This window comes from Lissotriton helveticus, chromosome 7 (genome assembly GCF_964261635.1).
Source record: "Lissotriton helveticus chromosome 7, aLisHel1.1, whole genome shotgun sequence".
NCBI classification, from domain to species: Eukaryota; Metazoa; Chordata; class Amphibia; order Caudata; family Salamandridae; genus Lissotriton; species Lissotriton helveticus.
In genome coordinates, this window is record NC_136068.1 from 1,943,110,193 (window position 1) to 1,943,136,739 (window position 26,547).

The 26,547-nt window shown below is 47.9% G+C and overlaps 1 protein-coding gene across 8 annotated transcripts in view; it reads right to left on the reverse strand.

Moving 5' to 3' along the window:
- LOC144770953 (uncharacterized) overlaps positions 1-26,547 on the reverse strand; it is a 258,117-nt gene that overhangs the window by 32,018 nt on the left and 199,552 nt on the right. For 4 of the 8 annotated variants that reach the window (XR_013599069.1, XM_078655794.1, XM_078655795.1 and 1 more), the window contains exons 1-2: positions 25,323-25,671; positions 11,121-11,190 (exon numbers count right to left, since the gene is read on the reverse strand). The gene's annotated coding sequence lies outside the window, so the exon portion shown is untranslated. Of the gene's footprint in view, positions 1-11,120; positions 11,191-25,243; positions 25,672-26,547 lie in introns of those variants that run through there. The other 4 variants (XR_013599070.1, XM_078655796.1, XM_078655793.1 and 1 more) reach the window with 2 other exon arrangements.

Below are 26,547 nucleotides of genomic sequence, written 5' to 3' on the forward strand. Positions count from 1 at the left end.
GAGGAACTCAAGTGAGGTTTTCTGAAAACAACCCAGAGCTAACAAGTATGTAGAAGGGCCTGGAAGCTTTCAAGACAGAGTTTTTAACTAATACTTGGCACGAAGAAAAGATTTATGTGCCATCTTTGGCTAAAATACTCAAATTAATTACCCAAAGGGGCAAAGCACCAAAAGTGTAAAGTCCGTGCTATATAAAAATGCATAAATACATGAATAAATAAATACCGCCTTCGGGTAAAGTCCGCGCTATATAATAATGCATAAATATATGAATAAATAAATACCGCCTTCGGGTAAAGTCCGCGCTATATAAAAATGCATAAATACATAAATAAATAAATACCGCCTTCGGGTAAAGTCTGCGCTATATAAAAATGCATAATTAATTAAATAAATAAATACCGCAAAACATCCTCGTTACTCTGCCGGCCTGCGACCAGGAAGTCAGGCAGGCCGGCGCGACAACAGGAAACAGGAAGTAGGAGGGCGGGAGCCTACCCCGCCTCCCACGGAAGAGCCGCGATTGGAGCCGTGTTTGGAGCACCGGGGCGCAGGAGCCTACCCTGCGCCCCGGTGCCGAAGGAGGGAAGAAGAGTCCTGCTGCCGGGCCTTGCAGCTGAGGAGAGGAAGCCGGTGAGTGCGTTGCTGAGCTGCGGGGCGGGGGGTGGGGGGGGACGGGAAGCATGCATGTACGCGCGCCCGCGCGTGCGGGGGGGGGCGGCCTGTGTGTGTGTGTACGTGCGTGTGTGTGTGTGTGTATGTGTCTTGGAGTGCGTGTGTCTGACTGTGGGGGAGGGGGTGTGTGTGAGCGAGTGTCTGTCTGCGCGCGCATGTGTACGGCGCGGGAGGCGACGTGCGCGTTCGCGCACACGAATCCAGCTAGAAAAGCTCGCACACCCTCTGGTCCGTCCTTCCCCCCAAAGTGATCGCTATTGGTCTCCAGCTGGCGCATCCTTACGGATGCATTGCCAGCGAGACCCAAAAACTACTTTGTTTGGTTTATTAGACTAAATTTTGCCCCATGTATAATAACAATCTAGCCAACAAATGAAGTGCACATGGCCCCTGACTTGCCTCTTAGTTCACTAACTGCACTGTCATCAGGGCGGGGCAGGAATGTTTCATATTTAAAAACTCACTTTTAATAAATATATAAATAAATAAATAATTAATAAAGCATGATTTGGTAGTGCACAGTCATTACAGAAAGACATTTTCTAATAAAAAGGCCACAAACATTCCCACTCACATGCAGTTTTACAGATAAAACTATGCAGAGTAGAAACAATAAAGTTTTGAAATCTGTTTTCAGTAAATATTTATAATTTGCACATCCCCAAGTAAAATTTTGGGATTTGCCTTGATCCTATTTAAATCTTTATTTCCGGGTCACTTCAAAATTGAAATAATGCACTTTCCTAACTGCTGAAATATTTTGACATATGTGTACTGTTCATTTACAAGCTATTTACATGTTGTGTGCACACCCTGACTGTCAGACAGTTCACGTTACAAAACTCTTTAACATTGCCGTCAAAGAAAGAAAAGTAAACACCAATCTCCAGGATAAAATAATCAGCAATTTGTAGGAAGACAAAAGCTTCCCTCGGTGGTGGAAGTGGTATCTGTGCTGGGTGTATGATTGACAGAGAAGTGTACAACACATGAATAATGCATTACTATGCAGGATATATGGGTGCCTGTGAGTGATACCGTACATGAAGGATGAAGTGGTGATCAGCGCATGCGTGCGGAATGCGTGTGCTGCGTGTAGGTCTGCCTATGAGGGGTACAATACATAGAGCATACAGTGCTGGGCAGTGCATGCATGTTAAATGTATGTGTGCCTATGAAAGGTACATTACATACAAGACACAGGACTGTTCAGTGTGTGTATGCTGTATACATGCACTGGGTGTACGTGTGCCTGGGAATGGTACGACGCAAGAAGGTTTGCGTATCAAGTAAGAGAGAGAGGACTAGATAGCTACTCCGTATCCCCAAGGATTTATATGTAATCAAAAAGGGCTAACTGTGTGTGAACATATTACAGGACTCAAAGCTGTATTGTGAACTTAAACCAATTAGGTTTCGTCATGAAGCCCTCACCCACCAACATGGTTGGTGGCGTGCTTCATCATCGGACCCACCCAGTGACACCGAATGTGTCCCGGGTGTGCTTCAACGCCAGATTACAGCGGAGCAGGTATGTTACTGAGAGTGCAGTGTGGTTGGGTGAAAAGTGAAGTTAAAAATGCTATACAGTGGTCTCAGTACCCGAGGGTAATTTAAATTTTAATAACTGGGCCTCTGTTAGCGTTTAAAAACAAGGCGGGTGGATGTTGTGGCAATAAAATAAGACCTCCTACATCCACATGTGGTCTACATGTTTCAGCCAGTGCCTTAGATTAAGCTGGCTTTCCTCAGGACCGTTAATAAGTGTAGGTGCAAGTTAAAACAATTAAGTGAGTGTGTGATTTGACTATGTGTCGCACTCACTAAGGTGCTCCAAGTGTGCGATGGGGATTCCCTCACCAAGTATACCTGGACATACAACATGTATGAAAAAACACAACATATAGAAATGGAATCTTTTAGCAAGTTGCTTAGGTTCACAATAATCATAAAAATGCCGAATTGTAAGTGCTGGGTAAAATGACTAAAAAACGGCAAAGGTGTGACAGTACTGGTGGTATTGTACAGGTGATGATTTATCGATATAGATCGTAAGCGTGGTGAGGCTAGAGAGCGAGCACCACACACTATATGGTGGGAGCGTAAAGTAGAAAAGTATTCTCACGCCAGCGTTTTGCCACAAATGCTCCCTGGAGTGATTTGGCAGAGGGGTGCGGGTACAACTAAATTCGGGCCAGTGGACTTCAGGGGAAACTGACTGCTATATAGGGCTTCGGTGTTGGAGCACATTTGGCTTTAGAACAGAGTCAGAGTAGACTCTTGAGAATCAGAGTACAAGTGGGGCAATCCCTGGGTATTGGCAATAGTGAGTGGGGAATAACCGCTATCGCCAGAGTGAGGAGGAAGTGGACAGCAGACAGCCACAGAAACACCAGAGCCCAGACCTCAAGGGGACTGTGTAGTTATTTGAATATTGTATTTTTCCTTTCTTGTTGATATTAGGAGAAATAAAATATTTACCTGTTTTCGCAAAAGTATTTGACTGGACAATGGTTTATTGCTGCTGATGTGCACGTGTTGCCTGTGTCCACTAATCTGTATCCATCTGCCCCACCCCACGAAGAAGCCGTGGACTGCTCAGACCACACTAACACTGAGAGTCAAGTATAGGAGGGGTACTTTGCTCTTTTGCTCAGGATCTATAGTAGGTCAGGCTCCAGGACATTAGAAGTAAAAGCCCTCAACCACCAGAGCTGGCTCTTGTAGGCCCTGCATGCCCCATGGCCCTCTGAAAGGGGTTTGACAATTGGCGGGCAAGCTGTGGAGTGCCTAGCGTTTAGAAGCCTGGCTACAGAAGTGCCATTGGCCTTTGCCATTTGCACCAGCAGTACACTAAGGCCATGTTTTTTATTTACTTAGTTATTTTTTTATTTTTACACACAAAGGCGACAAGTATACACAATGGAAAACACAGGGTTGCGAATTAACCTTAGCATAATGTCCATAGATCCAATAAAGCATTTATGTAGAGAGAGAGGGTGGAGGACTCCCAGGAGTAGGGGCAGAGACGTCCCTGCTAATTTAGAGATGGGTGTGAGGCACTGGGTGACAGGGATGAGGCTGTAGTTCACTCTGGGGAGGGAAACATGGTAGCAACCCAGACAGAGAGCACTGTGGACTCAGGCTCTAGGGTCCCCTTTGCACAGATCTATCTCAAACACAAGCCAAGAGTGTCCCTAATGTATTTTCCAGAGTTTCACAAAGGCACTCACCTGGGGAATTCCCCACCTTGCATTTCTAGGGTACCACTGTTACCAATTCCAGGAATAGAGCCCTTGGGTGGGTTGAGTTTAGCTGAGACTGAGCTTGCAGATGGCACTTCAGAAAGACAAGGCTGAAGGGGACGCGAAAGCTAGAGAGTTTGAGATGGAGAAGCTAGGACTAGCTCACCGGGAACAAGAGAAGAGGAAATGGAAGGAATGGGCTCGGGGAAGAGAAATTGCTAGAGAGGGAGGAGAAACCGAATGAAAGGGAGGAGGAACAGATAGAATGGGATGAGAAACGGAAGGACAAAGAAAAAGAGCTGGAAAAGGAAAGGGTAGCCATTGAGAAAAACCTAGGGTGGCAGCAATGACAAATCTATCAGGGATAAGTAAATCAACATCCAGTTCAGGATCGGTTGTGGCCATGGTTCGTAAAAAGACCTTGTGCATGAGTATGAGGAAGATCAGGACATTTTGGAACGGTTTGTGAGCTTTGAAGTTGCTTGTAAGGCAAAGCTTAAATGAGCGAAGGCATTAACATTGCAGTCAAAGAAAGAAAAGAAGCACCAATCTCCAGGGTTCAATTATCAGCAATTTGTATGAAGACATAAGCTGACATTTGACCTCAGCCTTTGAACACAGTGTTGGGGCGGAAAGTCCTCTGCATGGAAATGGGCGTGCACCCCTGCCCCGAGTACCCAACTGTACCGATGTCTAGATTCCTAATGCTGATTTTGCTCTCATCAGCAAACACAGATCTTGCGTGTGCACCATGATATAGGGGTGTCTCATGGACTGCAGTCTTGTTGGACCGGGAGGGGAGCCCAAAGTGCTTCCATCAGAGTAGTGGAAGTAGTATCTGTGCTGGGTGTATGTTTGCCTAGGAAGTGCCCAACACTTGGATAATGCAGTACTACGCAGTGTGTGCGACCCGCACACATGTGCTGGGTGTATGGGTGCCTGTGAGTGATACCGTACATGAAGGATGAAGTGCTGTTCAGCACGTGCGTGCGGAATGCGTGTGCTCGGTGTATGTCTGCCTATGAGGGGTACAATACAAGTGCTGGGCAGTGCGTGCATGTTAAATCAGACCCTCCAGGATATCGCGATTTCGCGATTTGCCGCGAAATCGGCACTTTTGAAAAAATGCCGCGATTTTTACAACAGTGCCAGCGAAATCGGCACTTTTGTAGAAATCACAGCATTTTTACAAAAGATAATGCATGCAGCTATATCCTGGGGGGTCTGTACGGTTTGCTTGAGATAACGATTACCTGGGATGATGGAAGAAGACTGACTAAGAAAATGAAACAAACCTGAAAATGTACTTTCTAATTTCATTCCGTTTTGATTTTTGGGAAGGTGAAGCCCTTCTCAAATAGTTCGTTTTTATCACTGCGTTAGGCCTTGCATAGATTATAAAACGCTCTCTCTTCGTTACATTCTACTTTCCTTTTGTTTTGTCTCTCTTTTGTGCAATATGAGAGTATGACAAGGCACGTCTGCTGACTATTCGTTCGTGGGCATTGTGTGATAATTGAATCTTTCTTCCCAGATGATCTATACTCCAACACCTTGCAAATGGGCTACTTAGCCAGAGAACTGAGATTGCAGGAGGCAATAAAAAACACAAAGCCTTCTGTAGCTATAAATGGGTTTTGGACAACCCGCGAAAAGCTTAGGGTGCAGCTGAGTTTGAGGCCCCAGCCCAGTCACACATCCGGTAAAAAAAGTGCGTGTACTGAAAGCTGAAGGCTATAGTATCGCGCAACTTCCTATGATGTGCCTGGAAAACTTACATTTATTCACATTTTGTCCTGAAATGTTGACCCTCTGTCCTGTGTTTGAAGATACAGACGGTGATAGGGGGTCAGATGTCAGAAATCGGCACTTTTGTAGAAATCACAGCATTTTTACAAAAGATAATGCATGCAGCTATATCCTGGGGGGTCTGTACGGTTTGCTTGAGATAACGATTACCTGGGATGATGGAAGAAGACTGACTAAGAAAATGAAACGAACCTGAAAATGTACTTTCTAATTTCATTCCGTTTTGATTTTTGGGAAGGTGAAGCCCTTCTCAAATAGTTCGTTTTTATCACTGCGTTAGGCCTTGCATAGATTATAAAACGCTCTCTCTTCGTTACATTCTACTTTCCTTTTGTTTTGTCTCTCTTTTGTGCAATATGAGAGTATGACAAGGCACGTCTGCTGACTATTCGTTCGTGGGCGTTGTGTGATAATTGAATCTTTCTTCCCAGATGATCTATACTCCAACACCTTGCAAATGGGCTACTTAGCCAGAGAACTGAGATTGCAGGAGGCAATAAAAAACACAAAGCCTTCTGTAGCTATAAATGGGTTTTGGACAACCCGCGAAAAGCTTAGGGTGCAGCTGAGTTTGAGGCCCCAGCCCAGTCACACATCCGGTAAAAAAAGTGCGTGTACTGAAAGCTGAAGGCTATAGTATCGCGCAACTTCCTATGATGTGCCTGGAAAACTTACATTTATTCACATTTTGTCCTGAAATGTTGACCCTCTGTCCTGTGTTTGAAGATACAGACGGTGATAGGGGGTCAGATGTCAGAAATCGGCACTTTTGTAGAAATCACAGCATTTTTACAAAAGATAATGCATGCAGCTATATCCTGGGGGGTCTGTACGGTTTGCTTGAGATAACGATTACCTGGGATGATGGAAGAAGACTGACTAAGAAAATGAAACGAACCTGAAAATGTACTTTCTAATTTCATTCCGTTTTGATTTTTGGGAAGGTGAAGCCCTTCTCAAATAGTTCGTTTTTATCACTGCGTTAGGCCTTGCATAGATTATAAAACGCTCTCTCTTCGTTACATTCTACTTTCCTTTTGTTTTGTCTCTCTTTTGTGCAATATGAGAGTATGACAAGGCACGTCTGCTGACTATTCGTTCGTGGGCGTTGTGTGATAATTGAATCTTTCTTCCCAGATGATCTATACTCCAACACCTTGCAAATGGGCTACTTAGCCAGAGAACTGAGATTGCAGGAGGCAATAAAAAACACAAAGCCTTCTGTAGCTATAAATGGGTTTTGGACAACCCGCGAAAAGCTTAGGGTGCAGCTGAGTTTGAGGCCCCAGCCCAGTCACACATCCGGTAAAAAAAGTGCGTGTACTGAAAGCTGAAGGCTATAGTATCGCGCAACTTCCTATGATGTGCCTGGAAAACTTACATTTATTCACATTTTGTCCTGAAATGTTGACCCTCTGTCCTGTGTTTGAAGATACAGACGGTGATAGGGGGTCAGATGTCAGAAAGACAGAGCAGTGAGGGGCGCTGCTGTGGGCGATCGTTCCCTCAGATTAACTTTATCTCTGCTGGAGACAATGAACAATTCGCTGTTGGAGAGGGCAGTGCACCTTGCCCCTGACCCTGCGTGCATCAGACACATGCCTGGGCGGAGGGAGAGGCAGGGTGTCGCAGCCAGGGAGGGGAGGAGGGGCGTCTCTGATCTCCTGCTCTATGGTGTCTTGTGAGTTGTCTGAAGTGATTTCGTGTCAGCTCAGGGGAGAGGGGAGATCATACGGAAGGACAGGGATACGGACATCTGATTCTGTTGCTCAGAACGTCAACATCCTGCAGCTCGCAGCATCCGCCTGCTCAAAGCCCTCTGAGCGCCGGCAGACGCAGCTCTCGGAATCCGACAGCTCACAGAACATGCAGTCCACGGCACGCTACAGCTCACCCAATGCGAACACCCACAGCACCTCACAGCAATCCAGGCATCCTGTAGTTCGCAGCTTCCTACAGCTCCGAGCACTACATCACAACAGCATCAACATCATTGATCTCACACAGCATGCAGTTCCTACCAACCCACAGCTCACGGCTACGTACATCCCACAGGATCCTTCCTGTTGTGCCCTGTAGACTAGAGGAGCGTGCCATCCACAGCTCCAAGCATAGGCTTCGTACAGCTCCAGTGGCTGTCAACAGGTCGTCCACTGCAAAGGCGGCGAGGCTGGCCGGCAGTCAGAGCACTGTCCCAGTGTGCAATGGAGTCGCATGGCTTCCAGGAGTGGCTGGGACGGAGGCTAGACGCGCTGGAGATAGATAGCGCTGTATACACGGCCTATATTCAGGGACTGCTGCGGAAAGAGGAGAGCGACGAGGACAGGCTGGAACAACAAAGATCCAAACCTTTTTTTATGCAAGGTGTGCCAATTGAGCTGCTGCATTGGGGAGGCGCTGACACCGCGCTATAAAGCGCCGCCTTGCCGCACGCAACGCGGGACGCCTGTAATGCTGTTTTGCTGCCCTGGGCTGCTGACGGGCAGTCTTTTGCTTTTCGAGGGAAACAAAGTGTCTACATTGTAAATAAACCAAATATACATAGCTTCATGTTGTTAAATAACTAAAAAAACGAAGATATCTGTGTTTGTTGTAGGAAAAATGGCGAAATAAAATGCCGCAAAATTGCTGCTAAATTTCCATATTTGTGCCACTAAATTTCAATTTTTGTGCCGCTAAATTTGCTAATCCATGCCGCTATATCCTGGGGGGTCTGTTAAATGTATGTGCTGGGTGTATGCGTGCCTATGATAGGAACATTATATACAAGAAACAGGACTGTTCAGTGTGTGTATACTGTATACATGCACTGGGTGTATGTGTGCCTGGGGATGGTCCAACGCAGGAAGGACCTTTGGTTCTATTTTGGTAGGCCTGCATGGTGAAAACACGACGAGGTACAGAAATCCCCCAGACATGTTTGTGTGCTGCTGCATTCCTGTGAGCTGGGCGAGGCTGGAGAGAAGGAGAGCCAGGCTTTCCCTGTACACTTCAATGGGTGCTCTTTGATTCAGTGAGGTCACAGGGAATGGGTCTGGGCAAGAGATGGGTCTGATAAGAGAATCAAAGAGTATGGCTGGGGGCCCAGAGCTAACCTTTCAATACACACATGACTGTCACTGACACCCGGGGTGTACTCTAGTCACTGCCGTGGTCTGTGTTGTGGGCTATCAACTCTGCAGTCACTCTTGCTGTGACCGACTGCTTTTCAAGAGGAAGAAAAAGCAGCAGAGAGGACAATTCAAAAGAAGCATATCTCCACTCCCCTCCCCCACAACATCAGCTTCAAAGACTCAGACCCTAAACCACATTTGGCGTCTGGAAATGGACTGCGAGTTAGGGAATTTGAAACCTCAAAAAATGACATCTGCCATGCAGCCAGGTGGCCTGTGTGGGGAGGGGAGCTAGGCAGGACTTGTTCCTGTGCCCAGGACTAGGGGCCATGGCCTACTAGTCTCCCTGCTGGGTGAGGAGTCAACCCCAGGGGAATTCAAAACCACCTTCCCTGGAGCACCAGTGCCTGCCTACTTGCAAAAACCCTGTGAGGAAGAGGAGAGCATTGGAGGGAGTGAAGTACAGTGGGAAATCATGTAAAATATACTCTCTCGTTGCGAGGAAGGGGCTGTTGCACCGATCAGGTTGTTTCCCGTGTGCATGATAAAGTCGACAACCTCTGTGTTTCAAGGGGTGGCCGATGTGAAGTGAGCCGTAGTGAATGCTGTGCCGATCAGGCTGGAGCCCAAATAAAGCTAAAGAATTGGCAACCTGTATGCCAGGAGTCTCTACCGCGCGTGGACAACCGCGGTGCTGAACGGGTCGGTGCCATTTACAGTATGGACACTGTGACCCCATATGCCAGAGGGGCTCACAGGAACTAACCAGAAGGGCAGACTGACCCCGGGTATATTAAGAGTGAGGGCGCCATGTCTGAACTGGGGTGGCGGAGTGAGCTAAAGAACGGTGATGGATTAAACCCAGATCAGTTGACTGGGGGTGAGTGTTTGTATTGTCAACGCTCCGTCCACCACCACCTTTGGTTTTTCTTTGTTCGCCCTAAGTTGGCAGGGTATGCTCAGACGTGAGTCCCTTGCTCACTTTGCCACTGGAGTCAAGCAAGCCCGGCTGAAGACGGCTGTAATGCCAGAAACCGGTCCTGGGAAGCTTGATTCCGGTCCAGGGAAGACATGGCTTGGCAGTTCGGGCTGGACTGTTCCCATGAGGCACAGGGTCAGACTGATTTGCATATGGCCATGTCTGAACTGGGGTGGCGGAGTGGGCTAAAGAACGGTGATGGATTAAACCCAGATCAGTTGACTGGGGGTGAGTGTTTGTATTGTCAACGCTCCGTCCATCATCCCCTTTGGTTTTTCTTTAACCACCACACTCCACCCCTGGACGAGGGACCAGCAACAGAAACTTCCCATCACCTTCCCCCTGTCAAAGGGAGAGACTGAAAGACTTACTGTCAACAAGGAGCCATGAGGAACCTCAGGTCACTGCAGGAGTACGACAGTGAGTGGGGAGATTAGGGATCAGCACGTGCAGCCGGTCTGGATCGAGAGAGGTGAACTCACCAAGATCAGTCGCTGTCGGTCCGACAACCCCAGAAGTGGCACGCTCAGGAACTCAGCACCCGCCAAGTCTGCTGGTGCAGGTAAAACAAAATTCGGGCCAGTTGGCTCCCGGGGAAACTGGTTGCTAGATAAGGCTGCGGTGTTGGAACAGTTTTGGCTTTAGAACAGTTAGAGTAGACTCTTGAGACGGAGTACCAGTGGGCATACACTGGATACTGCCAATAGTGAATGAGGAATAACCACTATCCCTAGAGCAAGGAGAAAGTGGACAGGGGACCGCCACAGAAACACCAGAGCCCTGACCTCAGGAATGCTGCGTGGTTGATTGTGAATTTTGTATTTTTCCTTTGTGTTGATAGCAGTAGAAATAAAAAACTTCTCTCTTTTCATAGAAGTGAGTATTTGGCTGGACAATGATTTATTGCTGCTGCACACGCATGTTGAGTTGGGAGCTCATGTTCACTAACATGTCTCTACCACGACCCCCACGTCCGGCACCCCACTCTCGAGGGAGCACTGGGCTCCTCCGACCATGCTAATTAACACATGTTCTCTCTCCTGTCACTCCCTCTATTGCCCAGCACCTGGAGACACACAGCGAGACAAGAATGCCCACCTCAGCAAGCGCGCTGCGTCTTGCGGGTCCAGTCCTGAAATCTCACAAGACTGCAGTGAGATGTCCAAAAACTGCAAGATTAGGTAGCATTTTGGGTGCGCTTGCATTTGAACCGTACCCAAGGCATGGTCAGGCCCTTGGATGTCCCCCTCAGAAGCGAGTGGGAATCCGGCTCCAGGTCTGCATTCCACACAAGCTCACCTGCTTCGGCCCTCCAGTCCTCTAGTCTTGTCTTTCAAAGGTTTCTTTTCCGATGTCCAATCTTGAAACCCTGCACGAAATAAGGAGAAACAGGAAAAGAGGTTAGTACAAAATAGAAGAGACACGTACAAAAGATAAAAAACATTGGAAAAGCAAGTAGGTCTCGTCTTGTCTTGAGATTTTTAACTTGATTTTAAGGCATGCTGTACAGCATCCACTATGCTGTGCTGCAGGTCTACACGCAATCAACTAAAAACAAGCATTTGCAATGCAACAGGTCTCGCATTTGTGAAAGCTAAAGCTCTTAGTGTTGAAAACGACAATGTTTTTTACTTCTGTTTTTGGTGTACAGTGAAGTGGTGTTATTTGCATAGCACTATTGCCTTTCGTATGACCCTGTGGCGCTGGAGAAACAGAAAAAGCGGAACAAGTTATGAGGGAGGGGAGACAAGAGTAATATGCTGGCTGGAAAAAAACAGCAACAACAATGGAATTATAGGCTCCTGAAGCCAGAACATTTTAAACAGGACTCTGTATTTCACAAACATGACACATAATCCACACCCTACTGCATGATGTCAGATCACAACAACAAACATATCGTAGCTCAAACGAAACCCAAAAAAAATGCATGACACTTGGTGCTGGGCACTGCCATGGTCTCTCCAAAGTTTAATCCGTCACCGTACAGTTGCCGATTGTTGAATTCAAGTACTAAACTGGTACTAATGAGATTCATCTTTTCCCTGCCAGTAGTTATTGTCACAGATATTGTTCTTAGTAAAGAGCTCTCATCAACCCCCTGGGCCTTTAATGTGCAATAAAAAGAAAAACCTTCAAAATTAACAGATGCACAGAGACGCACAAACATGCAAGCACAGATGCAAAAAAACATGCATACACAGACACAAATGCACACACAAACATGCACATATTTGGAAACACGGCCACTTGCAGCCCTATACACAGATAGATGCAACCACACAAGCATACATACACACACACAGACACACTCATGCACACATACGCATGCAGGCACAAGCACATACAAACACAGACGCGCACAGCTGTGCACATAAGCAAGCATGGACATACATATACAGGATTACCAAGAGAAGCTACATTTACACATACATACACATATACAAGCACAACACACATACACACACCTACATAACTAAGCATGTGTGCACACCGAGACACACATGATTGCATACACACAAACACGCACACACACTCGTGTGTCTCTTGTCTCACCCCTGTGAGGTGGCTTACATGAAATATTTATTTTACACCTTTGGAAAATGCAAGCAGGAGGAGAAACAAGGAGTAAGACACAGCAACGTTGTCGCTGGAGCAGCAAACAAGCAGAGAAGAAAACATGGAGAGGACAGGAGAGAATGAGCGAGAAAGCAACATGGGGTGGAAAGAAACATACAACGTGAGTGCATTCTGGCCCCATTACCTGTATTCTTCCACTGCTCACTTTTAAGGACCTTTTTTGTTTTGGGTGTGCACATGTGTGTTGAAGCTGTCTTCCTCATGTATTTCTTTTGAACCCCCCGCCCCCTTTGTGCACTGTGCTCTGCTCTCACTGTGTGCGTATCCTTGCATCTGGCTGGTTAGTTTCGCAGCTCCTACCTTCTGTCTTTCACTATTTTAAGTTGCCAAAACTGTTTTGAAGTGACTAAACTGTTTTAAGACAGTTTTTTCCACTTTTTTCATTCTGCTAATTCTTGCCAAACTGTCTAGTGCAGAGCGTATCAGTGCATTTTTAACTTTCACTTGTACACTGTGAATTTGAACTGCTCTGGGGCTTTCAGAGGAGTGAGCAAGCCCGCCCGGGGTGGATGAAATCTTCCTGTTGAGGACGACTAGAAAAGGCCATTTTGAGTTTGTGCGTGCTCTATTCGTCGTGGGGGAATGCAGATAGAGACACTCGCTGTGGGAATGTGTGCAGCAGGAGCGCCTAAGGCAAGCCTGTCTGCGCCCATCAGCGTCCCGGAAGCGAAACCTGTCTGCACCCATCAGCGTCCCGGAAGCAAAGCCTGTCTGCGCCCATCAGCGTCCCGGAAGTAAAGCCAGTCTGCGCCCATCCGCGTCCCACAAGCAAAGCCTGTCTGCGCCCATCCGCGTCACCCGGAAGCAAAGCCTGTCTGGACCCATCCGCGTCCCGGAAGCAAAGCCTGTCTGCGCCCATCAGCGTCCCGGAAGCAAAGCCTGTCTGCGCCCATCCGCGTCACCCGGAAGCAAAGCCTGTCTGGGCCCATCCGCATCCCGGAAGCAAAGCCTGTCTGCGCCCATCCGCGCCCCGGAAGCAAAGCCTGTCTGCGCCCATCAGCGTCCCGGAAGCAAAGCCTGCCTGGACCCATCCGCATCCCGGAAGCAAAGCCTGTCTGCGCCCATCCGCGTCCCGGAAGCGACAGCCACGCTGCCCTTATCGCGGGTAAAAGTGACATGCCCTTATTAAAGTACAGCAGAACAGAGCTTATCCAGCTCACTCCAGCGATACATTGTGGCAAGGGTAGCTGGGACTTGGCGGAGGTATATGACCCGAAATGCAAAGAATGTAACTTCAGGTTAGCCCCAGACTCTCTGCTGCCGGTACAGCCAGGTGCACAGCCTCAAGCTAATCAAGATAAGCACATGATTAAGGCAGCATTGATTAATGCGCACTCCGTTGGGAAACATGCTCTGGACATCTTTAACTTGCTCGATGAGGAGGCTGTAGATCTGCTTTTCATCAATGAAACATAGCTACTCAGAGCTCCAGTCCGGTGATTGAGATGGCTATCCCTGAGGGCTTTAAAATCATCATGGGGGACCGGAAACCGGGGACACTAGAGTTTCTAGATGTCTTGAAACAAGCACACCTTATACAATGTGTTGTGAAACCCACTCACCGTGGAGGTCATATCCTAGACTCAGTGTGCTCGGATAAGGCATTACTGATGGATGACCCCCTTCCGGTGATCTGGTCAGACCATAATCTGATCGAGTTTGCTTGGCAAACGCTGAGTCAGCCGAAGCAGGCGACCAGGGTCAATAGGCAGCGGGGAAAAGCCTTTAATAAGATCGACCCCTGGAGTTTAAAAAGGAGCTAGACAGATATGCCCCAAAGTTGTCGGGAGACACTGAGGAGACACCATTCAGCTGTAGTAGGCGGCTCAGGAAAGTTGCTGAACATCTCGCCCCTCCGTGCCACTTTGGGAGAGAAAGAAATACCCCTTTTAAATCCTGTTTTTCTGGACCTCAAAAACTGGAAAGGCAACATTGTAAGAAGCTAGAACGCAAACGGAGGAACAATTTTGCCCAGAGGATAAAGAGAGCTTTAAAAGGTTGCAAGAGAATTATTATGCCTCCATTTTTGGAGCTAAAAACCTCTATTATGAGGAGAGTATTGCCCGTTCTGGCAATAACGCCAAATAACTTTTTGCGATTGTTAAGAGCTTCCTCTCTCCAAAAGCCAAGACCCTCCCCAAGGTGGCTTTGCAGGAACGGTGCGATGAATTCGCAGAGTTTTTTGCCGATAAGGTTCGAACTATTCAGGCCGATTTTGGCGAGTCAGATAGCCTGGAGTTGGAGGTGAGCTCCTCTCTCAAAAGAAATGTCGCCTCAGGGCCCAAATTAGAGGCGCTGAAGCTATTTCTTTGGAAGATTCTCTCTCCACACTAAAATCACTTAAATCGGGTTCTCCCAACGATCCCTGCCCTCCTACGTTTCTTGCGGCAGGAGCGGAGGTCATTAATCCAGTAGTCAACATACTGTTCAACCTATCTTTAACCTCTGCTAAGGTACCCTGTGGGTGGAACGAGGCCAGGATCATACCCTTTGCTTAAAAAACTCTCATTGAATCCTTCTCTGCCTTCTGACTATCGGCCTATTTCGCTAAGTGGCTACGGTTCTTGAGAAGCAGGTGAATTATCAAGGTTCGTTGAGCCGAATCAGCCCCTTCACCCGGCTCAATCAATCTTCAGGGCCCTCCATAGAACTGAATCGGCGCCAACTGAAATATCTGAAGCCATGAGGGATACTCCAGACAACGGGGGCAGGGCGGCATGGATTCTACTGGATTTATCGGCAGCTTTCGACACAGTGCCACATGCCCTCCACCTCATCCCGTTACGAGTAATTGGTAGGTGCGGGGTCACTGAGGGGGCTAGAGACTGGCTGATATCCTATCTTGGTGGCAGGCAACAGTTGGTTTCACTCCCGCCATTTAGCTCTGTGCCAAGGAGTGTAGGACAGGGGGTTCCACAGGGCTCGGCCATCAGCCCTATATTGTTCAACCTGTACCTTCGCCCTCTAGTCCAGCTAATAAAATCTTTCGGTGTCTCGGCATTTAATTATGCCGATGACACCCAGCTGGTCTTCTCTCTGGAAGGGAACAATGCGGTTTCGCTGGATACTTTCCATCGCTGCATGGCAGCTACAGCGGACTGGTTACGAGCTAACTCCCTACAATTTAATAGCTCCAAGACGGAGGTGCTCCATTGTTCCATCGACCGGATTCCACGGGCACTTCCAGAGAACTTTTAGCCTAGTACCTTCCTCGAGCCAGTGGTGGCGGCGGAATCAGCCCGTAACCTGGGGGTGATCTTTGGCCCTAACCTACAGCTTGACATACACGTCAATAAAACTACTGCTACGTGTATGATGCTGCTGCGCATGTTACGCAAAGTTCTTCCCCTTCTCCCCGCTCAAGTCAGGCCGGAAGTAGTTCGTGGGACCATACTAAGTCGTCTCGACTACTGTAACGGGCTGCTTCTGGAGGCCCCAAAAAATCTGACGGGGAAGTTACAGCGGGTGCAGAACATGGCCGCTAAGCTGGCTCTCTCCCGCCCTAGGTCCAGCTCCTCTACTCTTGCCCTACGAGATCTACATTGGCTCCCGGTAGATTTGCGGGTACAGTACAAAGCTGCTTGCTTGGTGTTTAAAGCTGTACACCAACAGGGCCCTATTCCTCTGCAAAACATGTTTGTGTGGTATTTTGCTTCGAGGCCCCTCCGCTCTTCATCGGCGCAACTTCTTGTGGTTTCGAGGTTTCATAGAGTGAGGATGGGTGGCCGCTCCTTCAGCGTTGCAGCGGCCAAACTTTGGAACTCCCTGCCACTCTCCTTGAGGAGTCACAAGGACTATTTTCCGTTTAGGAAAGCGTTAAAAACACACTTATTTCCAAAAACGGCCTGAGCGGTTAAAGTGTACGGTTTCTTGATCAAAGCGCCAGGATGCCCTTTGGGTGACAGGTTTCTGCGCTCTATAAATACACTAAATAAATATAGACGGTTAAGCCTGGAAATGGCTCATATCCGATATGGAAGACAGAAACCTATCACATCTGGATCCCTCCTCATTCAGCCCCCCCCTCTCCCCCCCCCCCAAAACTTGACACTGGGGTGCCTAAGGACCCTGTACTGAGTCCCCTCTTGTTTAATATCTACATGTCCCTACTAATTCAGTTAGCGGACAAACTCAGAGCCAAAGTAGTCTCATATGCAGATGATACTCAGCTGCTCTTCTCCTGGAACAAAGGGAGCGAAGCAAACTGCGCACGTCAAGGCTTGCCTCACTGCAGTATTTTGTTGGCTAGCGAAGGCCAAACTGAAATGTAACGAGAACAAGACGGAGATTCTTCTCTTTGGGAATTTCCCTTCGCAGTTGTGTCTCTCTCTTTGGCCAGATGAATATCCCCCCAGCCACTGATTGAGGGCGGATTGGTAAAAAACTTGGGGATATGGTTTGACGATTTTAAAAAGAAACTGAAAACCTTGCTCTTTAAATAAACTTTCTGGTCCTCCTAGACTCTCAGTAGGGTATGCGCTGGGACACTCCTTGAGTAGCTGTGCACAATATAAAGGCAAATATAATAATATTATCTACACCAATTTTTACACTAATGTACACCAGTGTACTGTACCATAAGCAGAAGCCAGAAGGTTAATGTCAGGGTCTCCATTGACGAAGTGGACCAGAGGAACCAACACATTGTTATTGGTTTTCTTTATTACAATATTTAGTATGCTAGACAGCAGCCGCACTTTTCTACAACATAACTTTAACACATTGGCATAGCCAATAGCTCTAGCTAAACACTTAAAAGGTTCCAAAGGCGAGACCTATAGGCTATGCCAATGCTTGTTTTTCTTTTTTGTGAAGTGCATAGATTCATCGTTTCTAGTGTGTGCGGTGGAAACTGCGAAAAAAATGAAAACAAGTATGTGCATGCAGATGATTTTGTGAAACTTACTCCCACCGTTGCTGGGCTGAAGAGAGGGTGAATGGTATGTCCATGCACTAAACACAAGCGGCTTGAAACCGTGGTTGGACTGGAGCTCGAGTCCCGCACAGGGCATGAGCAGCAGGCTTTTATAATAGTCCATGCCTATGTAAGGCCAGGTCAGATTCACTTAACAGTGACGTGACCCTGCGCTATATCAAACACAAACGCGGTTTCTCGCCGGCAATATAACACACAAGCTTCTTGATTTTAGTACAATCCCTCAGAAGGCAAATCTCAAGAATAAGAAACACTTTGATGGGGAGGAATGGCAACTGTCTCTGAACACCAAGAAAAGCAAACGGGGAGAGGATGTGGCCTCATAGCCAGAGCTGCCAATTTGAGGAGTTTGGAGCCAGGTTCGAGTCCCTGCACAGCCTCAACATCCTGTTATAGTATGCTCACTCGTTCAATGGAGATGGGGTCAACCACCCTTACACACTGTGCGGTCCTCTCTCCACCCACAAAGGCAACAGGCTCAACTTCTTGGGTTAGGGCGTATCAAATTTACTTCACATGAAACAAGGTGGTATGATAACCACTGTAAACAAATAACATTACACAATTTAAAATATTGCAAAATACACAGCAAACCCGAACACAGCATTCCACATACCCTATTTACATCCCCATTTGGGGGCAACATAGTACAGAAAGATCAGGTGAGAAATAACCCTGGGTGTAGTTCGCGAAGTAGCGCTACGCGCAGCTGCGCGAAGTGAACTTCGCACTACGACTAGCTATGCGAACTGCATAGTGCACTGTGCAAAATGCTGTTCGCACAGTGCCGGATGTTTGTCTGCACTGTGCAAGCAGTGCAAACTGCATCTTGCACAGTGCAAGTGGTCGTTATCTACCGCTCGAGTAGATTTCTACTCGAGCGGCAGCTTTCTCAAAGCGTACTGGTAGTTTTTCATCGCAAGCGGTCACAAGCATACGCGACCACTCGCAATGAGAAACCTGACCTCCCCGCGTAGAGAATCTCGCTGGGAGGTTTATTTCCCAGGCTCGCGATTGGCAACTTGATGTTGCTGATCGCAAACCGTCCTGACTCGTTCAGAAGCGGTCGCTCCCATACGCTCCCAGGCCACTTGAGTATCTTAGCGATAAATTGCTCACTGCTGCATTGCTTTTCATAGCTTTTGTGCCTGATTATCATAGCAGCGCTGTACTCGCATTGCCTTAAAAGCTGCTGTGCTTGACTTTGTGCCTGATTATCATCGTAACTGTGTGCTCGCATTACCTTTAAAAACTGTTGTGCCTGACTATTATCATAGCGCGGTGCTCGCATTGCCTTAAAAGTTGTTGTGCTTGACTAATATCATAGCGCTGTGCTCGCACTGCCTTTATAAATTGTTGTGCCTGACTATCATCGTAGCGCTCTATTGCCCATTACTACCATTGCATTGCTCGCATTAATTGGTAAATTAATTAGTGACTGATTGTGCCAGTGCCACTGCCCATAGCTATACTCCTCACTGTGCCCCAATCTCGTCCTGTTTCGCTTTTAGTTTTCTGCTGCCATTTTGTTGTTGTTGTGCCTCCTAGCCCGTCTCTCCACCCCGCTCCCGCCTCCCAGCTGCTCCTCCCTCCCACTGGTAGTTCAGGACCGTCCCGTCTGCTGAAGCGCTGTGACCGTCCTGACTCGTTCAGAAGCGGTCGCTCCCACACGCTCCCTGGCCACTTGAGTTTCTTAGCGATAAATTGCTCACTGCTGCATTGCTTTTCATAGCTTTTGTGCCTGATTATCATAGTAGCGCTGTACTCGCATTGCCTTAAAAGCTGCTGTGCTTGACTTTGTGCCTGATTATCATCGTAACTGTGTGCTCGCATTACCTTTAAAAACTGTTGTGCCTGACTATTATCATAGCGCGGTGCTCGCATTGCCTTAAAAGTTGTTGTGCTTGACAAATATCATAGCGCTGTGCTCGCACTGCATTTATAAATTGTTGTGCCTGACTATCATCGTAGCGCTCTATTGCCCATTACTACCATTGCATTGCTCGCATTAATTGGTAAATTAATTAGTGACTGATTGTGCCAGTGCCACTGCCCATAGCTATACTCCTCACTGTGCCCCAATCTCGTCCTGTTTCGCTTTTGTTTTCTGCTGCCATTTTGTTGTTGTTGTGCCTCCTAGCCCGTCTCTCCACCCCGCTCCCGCCTCCCAGCTGCTCCTCCCTCACTCCGCCCCCTTTCACTATCCACTTATGACAGATGCACTTTCGCGCAGCGTTCACGAGCAGCGGACGCGCCCCATGCGCGCCGAAGGCGCGCCAAAAGTAAGCCCGTCTACGCCCGTCCGCGCCCAGCGCCAAACCCCCTGGCCCTCGCAAAATCCACTCCACCCGCATAACGTACGACGCCGCTACCCTCTCAGCACTTAACCCTGGCCGTCTCCCAAACTGCTACCAAGCCGCCCCAGGACACACCCATGGACCCTTCACCTGCCACTCCTGCAAGTTCGACTACACCAGAACCCACACCAAATCCACAAACTCCAAACAGAGCTCCGACACTAACCACCTGAAGTGCATCCTGCTCAACACCCGCTCGGTCCACAGACACGCCATTGAACTTTGGAACCTACTAGACACCACATCGCCAGACGTCGACTTTCTTACAGAAACCTGGATGAACGCCTCATCAACGCCCGGCATCGCCATAGCCATCCCGGACGGCTACAAGATCATCCGAAAACACCGCATCAACCAAACAGGAGGAGGCATCGCCATCGTCCATAAGAACACCATCCGCATCACAACCAGCTCTGACGATACCCTCGCAGCCGCCGAACACCTTCACTTCCAGATCCACACCGACCCCAAGACCACACTCAGAGGCACCCTCATCTACAGACCACCAGGACCCTGCACACAATTCAGCGAAGACATCACTGACTTCATCAGCCCACACGCCCTCCCCTCCGAGGACTACATTCTACAGGGAGACCTCAACTTCCACCTGGAAAAGAACAACGACAGTAACACCACCACCCTTCTGGACAACCTCGCCAATCTCGGACTCAAACAACTTGTGGACACCCCCACCCACTATGCCGGGCACACGCTCGACCCAATCTTCACCTCCAGCAAGCACATCTCCTTCAATCACACCACAGCTCTCCATTGGACTGACCACAGCTGCGTTCACTTCAACTACAAAAAGACTACGACCCACAACCAATTCCCCGCAGAAACTGGAACAAAATTACCACCGACCAGATCATCACATCGCTTCACCAAAACCCTCCTGCCAAATCATCGGACCCAAACCAAGCAGCCACCAACCTCACACAATGGATCACCCACAGCGCTGACGAATTAGCACCCTTGAAAAACCATCAAATCAAGCAAGGTAGCAAAAAAGCCCCCTGGTTCGATGATGACCTTAAGAAATCCAAGAAGATCTGTCGCACCCTCGAGAAAGCCTGGCGAAAATACCCAACCACTGACAACCTGGCCACCTTCAAGAACGCCACCCGCAAACACCACCAACTGATCCGATCCACCAAGAAATCAGCATTCAAGGATCGACTCGACAACAACGCCCACAACAGCAAAGAACTATTCAACATCGTCAAAGAGTTCACCAACCCCACCGCCGGCACCAACGACATCACTCCCTCCCAAGACCACTGCGACTCTCTAGCCTCGTTCTTCCACAACAAAATCGCTGACATACATAACAGCTTTGGAGACCAGTCCAACCCACCCACCTCCGAACTAAAACCCCCCTCCAACAACCTTTGCGCCTGGAAACCAATCACAACTGAAGACACCATCCGCCTGATGAACTCCATCCACTCAGGATCGCCAACCGACCCATGTCCCCACCACATTTTCAACAAAGCAGACTCCATTATCGCACCCCATCTCCGAGACATCATCAACTGCTCCCTCAACTCCGCTACCTTCCCGGAAAGCTGGAAACATGCCGAACTCAGCGCCCTCCTGAAGAAACCCACAGCAGACCCCACTGAACTTAAGAACTACCGCCCCATTTCGCTCCTCCCATTCCCTGCCAAAGTCATCGAGAAAGCCGTCAACAGTCAGCTCACCGCCTTCCTTGAATCCAACAAATCCCTCGACCCTTCACAGTCAGGCTTCCGAGCCAAACACAGCACCGAGACCGCCCTCATCGCAGCAACAGACGACATTCGAACTCTACTGGACAACGGAGAAACAGCTGCCCTCATCCTACTTGACCTCTCCGCAGCCTTCGACACAGTCTGTCATAGCACCCTTATACAACGCCTCAGCAACGTCGGAATACAAGGAAAAGCATTGGACTGGATCATCTCTTTCCTCGCCGGAAGAACCCGGAGAGTCCGCCTCCCCCCTTTTAGATCAGAGGCCACCGAAGTCATATGCGGCTTACCACAAGGATCATCACTCAGTCCCACTCTCTTCAACGTATACATGAGTCCACTCGCATCCATCGCGCGCCAACACAACCTCAACATAATCTCCTACGCAGACGACACCCAACTGATCCTTTCCCTCACCAAAGACCCAAACACCGCCAAAACCAACCTACACGAAGGGATGAAAGAAGTAGCCGAGTGGATGAAGAACAGCCGTTTAAAACTGAAACTCGGACAAAACAGAAGTCCTCATCTTAGGATCATCCCCCTCCGCCTGGGACGACTCATGGTGGCCACCGGCCCTGGGAAACGCACCCATACCAACGGACCACGCACGCAACCTGGGCTTCATCCTGGACTCCTCCCTCTCGATGACCAGACAAATCAACGCCGTCTCATCACCATGCTTCAACATCCTACGTATGCTCAAAAAAATCTTCAGTTGGATCCCCACCGAAACAAGAAAGACGGTCACCCATGCACTAGTCACAAGCCGACTGGACTACGGAAACACCCTTCATTGTGTAACCATTGTTACATCATTACACAACGAGGCTGTGTCATTTTGTAACCATTGTTACATCATTACACAACAAGGCTGTGTCATTGTGCAACCATTGTTACATCATTACACCACGAGGCTGTGTCATTTAGTAACCATTGTTACATCATTACACAACGCGGCTGTGTCATTGTGCAACCATTGTTACATCATTACACAACGAGGCTGTTTCATTTTGTAACCATTGTTACATCATTACACCACGAGGCTGTGTCATTGTGCAACCATTGTTACATCATTACACAACGCGACTGTGTCATTATGTAACCATTGTTACATCATTACACAACGAGGCTGTGTCATTGTGTAACCATTGTTACATCATTACACAACGTGGCTGTCATTCTGCAACCATTGTTACATCATTACACAACGTGGCTGTGTCATTGTGCAACCATTGTTACATCATTACACAACGAGGCTGTGTCATTGTGTAACCATTGTTACATCATTACACAACGAGGCTGTGTCATTTTGTAACCATTGTTACATCATTACACAAAGCGGCTGTGTCATTTTATAACCATTGTTACATCATTACACCATGAGGCTGTGTCATTGTGCAACCATTGTTACATCATTACACAACGCGGCTGTGTCATTGTGCAACCATTGTTACATCATTACACCACGAGGCTGTGTCATTTTGTAACCATTGTTACATCATTACACAACGTGGCTGTGTCATTTTGTAACCATTGTTACATCATTACACCATGAGGCTGTGTCATTGTGCAACCATTGTTACATCATTACACAACGCGGCTGTGTCATTGTGCAACCATTGTTACATCATTACACCACGAGGCTGTGTCATTTTGTAACCATTGTTACATCATTACACAACAAGGCTGTGTCATTGTGTAACCATTGTTACATCATTACACAACAAGGCTGTGTCATTTTGTAACCATTGTTACATCATTACACAACAAGGCTGTGTCATTTTGTAACCATTGTTACACCATTACACACCGTGGCTGTGTCATTTTGTAACCATTGTTACATCATTACACAACGCGGCTGTGTCATTGTGTAACCATTGTTACATCATTACACAACGAGGCTGTTTCATTGTGTAACCATTGTTACATCATTACACAACAAGGCTGTGTCATTGTGTAACCATTGTTACATCATTACACAACGAGGCTGTTTCATTGTGTAACCATTGTTACATCATTACACAAAGTGGCTGTCATTTTGTAACCATTGTTACATCATTACACAACAAGGCCGTGTCATTGTGTAACCATTGTTACATCATTACACAACAAGGCTGTGTCATTTTGTAACCATTGTTACATCATTACACAACAGGCTGTGTCATTGTGTAACCATTGTTACATCATTACACAACGAGGCTGTTTCATTGTGTAACCATTGTTACATCATTACACAACAAGGCTGTGTCATTGTGTAACCATTGTTACATCATTACACAACAAGTCGGTGTCATTTTGTAACCATTGTTACATCATTACACAACAAGGCTGTGTCATTGTGTAACCATTGTTACATCATTACACAACGAGGCTGTTTCATTGTGTAACCATTGTTACATCATTTCACAATGAGGCTGTTTCATTGTGTAACCATTGTTACATCATTACACAACTTGGCTGTGTCATTGTGTAACCATTGTTACATCATTACACAACTTGGCTGTGTCATTGTGCAACCATTGTTACATCATTACACAACAAGGCTGTTTCATTGTGTAACCATTGTTACATCATTACACAACGAGGCTGTTTCATTGTGTAACCATTGTTACATCATTACACAACAAGGCTGTGTCATTGTGTAACCATTGTTACATCATTACACAACGAGGCTGTTTCATTGTGTAACCATTGTTACATCATTACACAACGAGGCTGTTTCATTGTGTAACCATTGTTACATCATTACACAACAAGGCTGTGTCATTGTGTAACCATTGTTACATCATTACACAACAAGGCTGTGTCATTGTGTAACCATTGTTACATCATTACACAACAAGGCTGTGTCATTTTGTAACCATTGTTACATCATTACACAACGCGGCTGTGTCATTGTGTAACCATTGTTACATCATTACACAACGAGGCTGTTTCATTGTGTAACCATTGTTACATCATTACACAACAAGGCTGTGTCATTGTGTAACCATTGTTACATCATTACACAACGAGGCTGTTTCATTGTGTAACCATTGTTACATCATTACACAAAGTGGCTGTCATTTTGTAACCATTGTTACATCATTACACAACAAGGCCGTGTCATTGTGTAACCATTGTTACATCATTACACAACAAGGCTGTGTCATTTTGTAACCATTGTTACATCATTACACAACAGGCTGTGTCATTGTGTAACCATTGTTACATCATTACACAACGAGGCTGTTTCATTGTGTAACCATTGTTACATCATTACACAACAAGGCTGTGTCATTGTGTAACCATTGTTACATCATTACACAACAAGGCTGTGTCATTGTGTAACCATTGTTACATCATTACACAACAAGTCGGTGTCATTTTGTAACCATTGTTACATCATTACACAACGAGGCTGTTTCATTGTGTAACCATTGTTACATCATTACACAACAAGGCTGTGTCATTGTGTAACCATTGTTACATCATTACACAACAAGTCGGTGTCATTTTGTAACCATTGTTACATCATTACACAACAAGTCGGTGTCATTGTGTAACCATTGTTACATCATTACACAACGAGGCTGTTTCATTGTGTAACCATTGTTACATCATTACACAACGAGGCTGTTTCATTGTGTAACCATTGTTACATCATTACACAACTTGGCTGTGTCATTGTGCAACCATTGTTACATCATTACACAACAAGGCTGTTTCATTGTGTAACCATTGTTACATCATCACACCACGAGGCTGCGTCACCTCTTTGCTCATGACCCCTGACCTCCCCTGCTCCCTCCAGGCCGCGACCACTTCCGGTGTCAATGACCCCTGCCCTCACCTTCCAGCCTCGTGCTCTTGTTTCCTCTGCTCGGGGTCCCGGTCCTGGCTCCAGAAGCCTCTGTAGATATTCCCTGACAAACCGGTTTATCACCAGTGCCTGTCTTCCGGTCTGAAGTTGTCTATTTTCCGGTCCTAAGACTTGCCTGTCTTCCGGTCTCTGAGTGCTTCATTTTCCGGTCCAAAGACTTGCCTGTCTTCCGGTCTCCGAGTTGTTTGTCTTCCGGTTTAAGTTGCGCGTTTTCTGGCCTCCCCCAGTGCTGCTGCTCTTCCGGTCCCACGCGACGCCTGCTCTGATCCCGGGCGCCGCCGCCTCATCATTGACGCTCTTCCCGTCTCATTCATTGCCTCTTCCGTCCACCTGCTGCCTCACTTCCGGTCCACCTGTTGCCTCACTTCCGTCCACCTGTTGCCTCACTTCCGGTCCACCTGCTGCCTCACTTCCGTCCAAATGTTGCCCCATTTCCGTCCACCTGTTGTCTCACTTCCGTCCACATGTTGCCTGACTTCCGGTCCCACTCGTTTCCTGTCAAAAGTCCTCGCTTCTCTTTTCTTTGATAATTGGTCCTGGGGGGCTCGTAATAAGTTTTCCGCATGAATTTTGCCCCCCCCCCCGTCCGCAGACGGTGAGTGCGGAATCAATATATCCAAAATATCTCAAAGATCATCGGGTCACTGAAGTGCTGACCCCCAGGATGGGGCCCTCTGCTGAGGATGTGACCCCCCCCCAGGATGGGGCCCTCTGGTGAGGATGTGACCCCCAGGATGGGGCCCTCTGCTGAGGATGTGACCCCCCCCCAGGATGGGGCCCTCTGCTGAGGATGTGACCCCCCCCCAGGATGGGGCCCTCTGGTGAGGATGTGACCCCCCAGGATGGGGCCCTCTGGTGAGGATGTGACCCCCCAGGATGGGGCCCTCTGGGGAGGATGTGACCCCCCAGGATGGGGCCCTCTGGGGAGGATGTGACCCCCCAGGATGGGGCCCTCTGGGGAGGATGTGACCCCCCAGGATGGGGCCCTCTGGGGAGGATGTGACCCCCCAGGATGGGGCCCTCTGCTGAGGGTAGGACCCCCCAGGATGGGTCCCTCTGGGGAGGATGTGACCCCCCCCCCCAGGACGCGGCCCTCTGGGGAGGATGTGACCCCCCAGGATGGGGCCCTCATGGGAGGATATGACCCCCAGGATGGGGCCCTCTTGGGAGGATATGACCCCCAAGATGGGGTCCT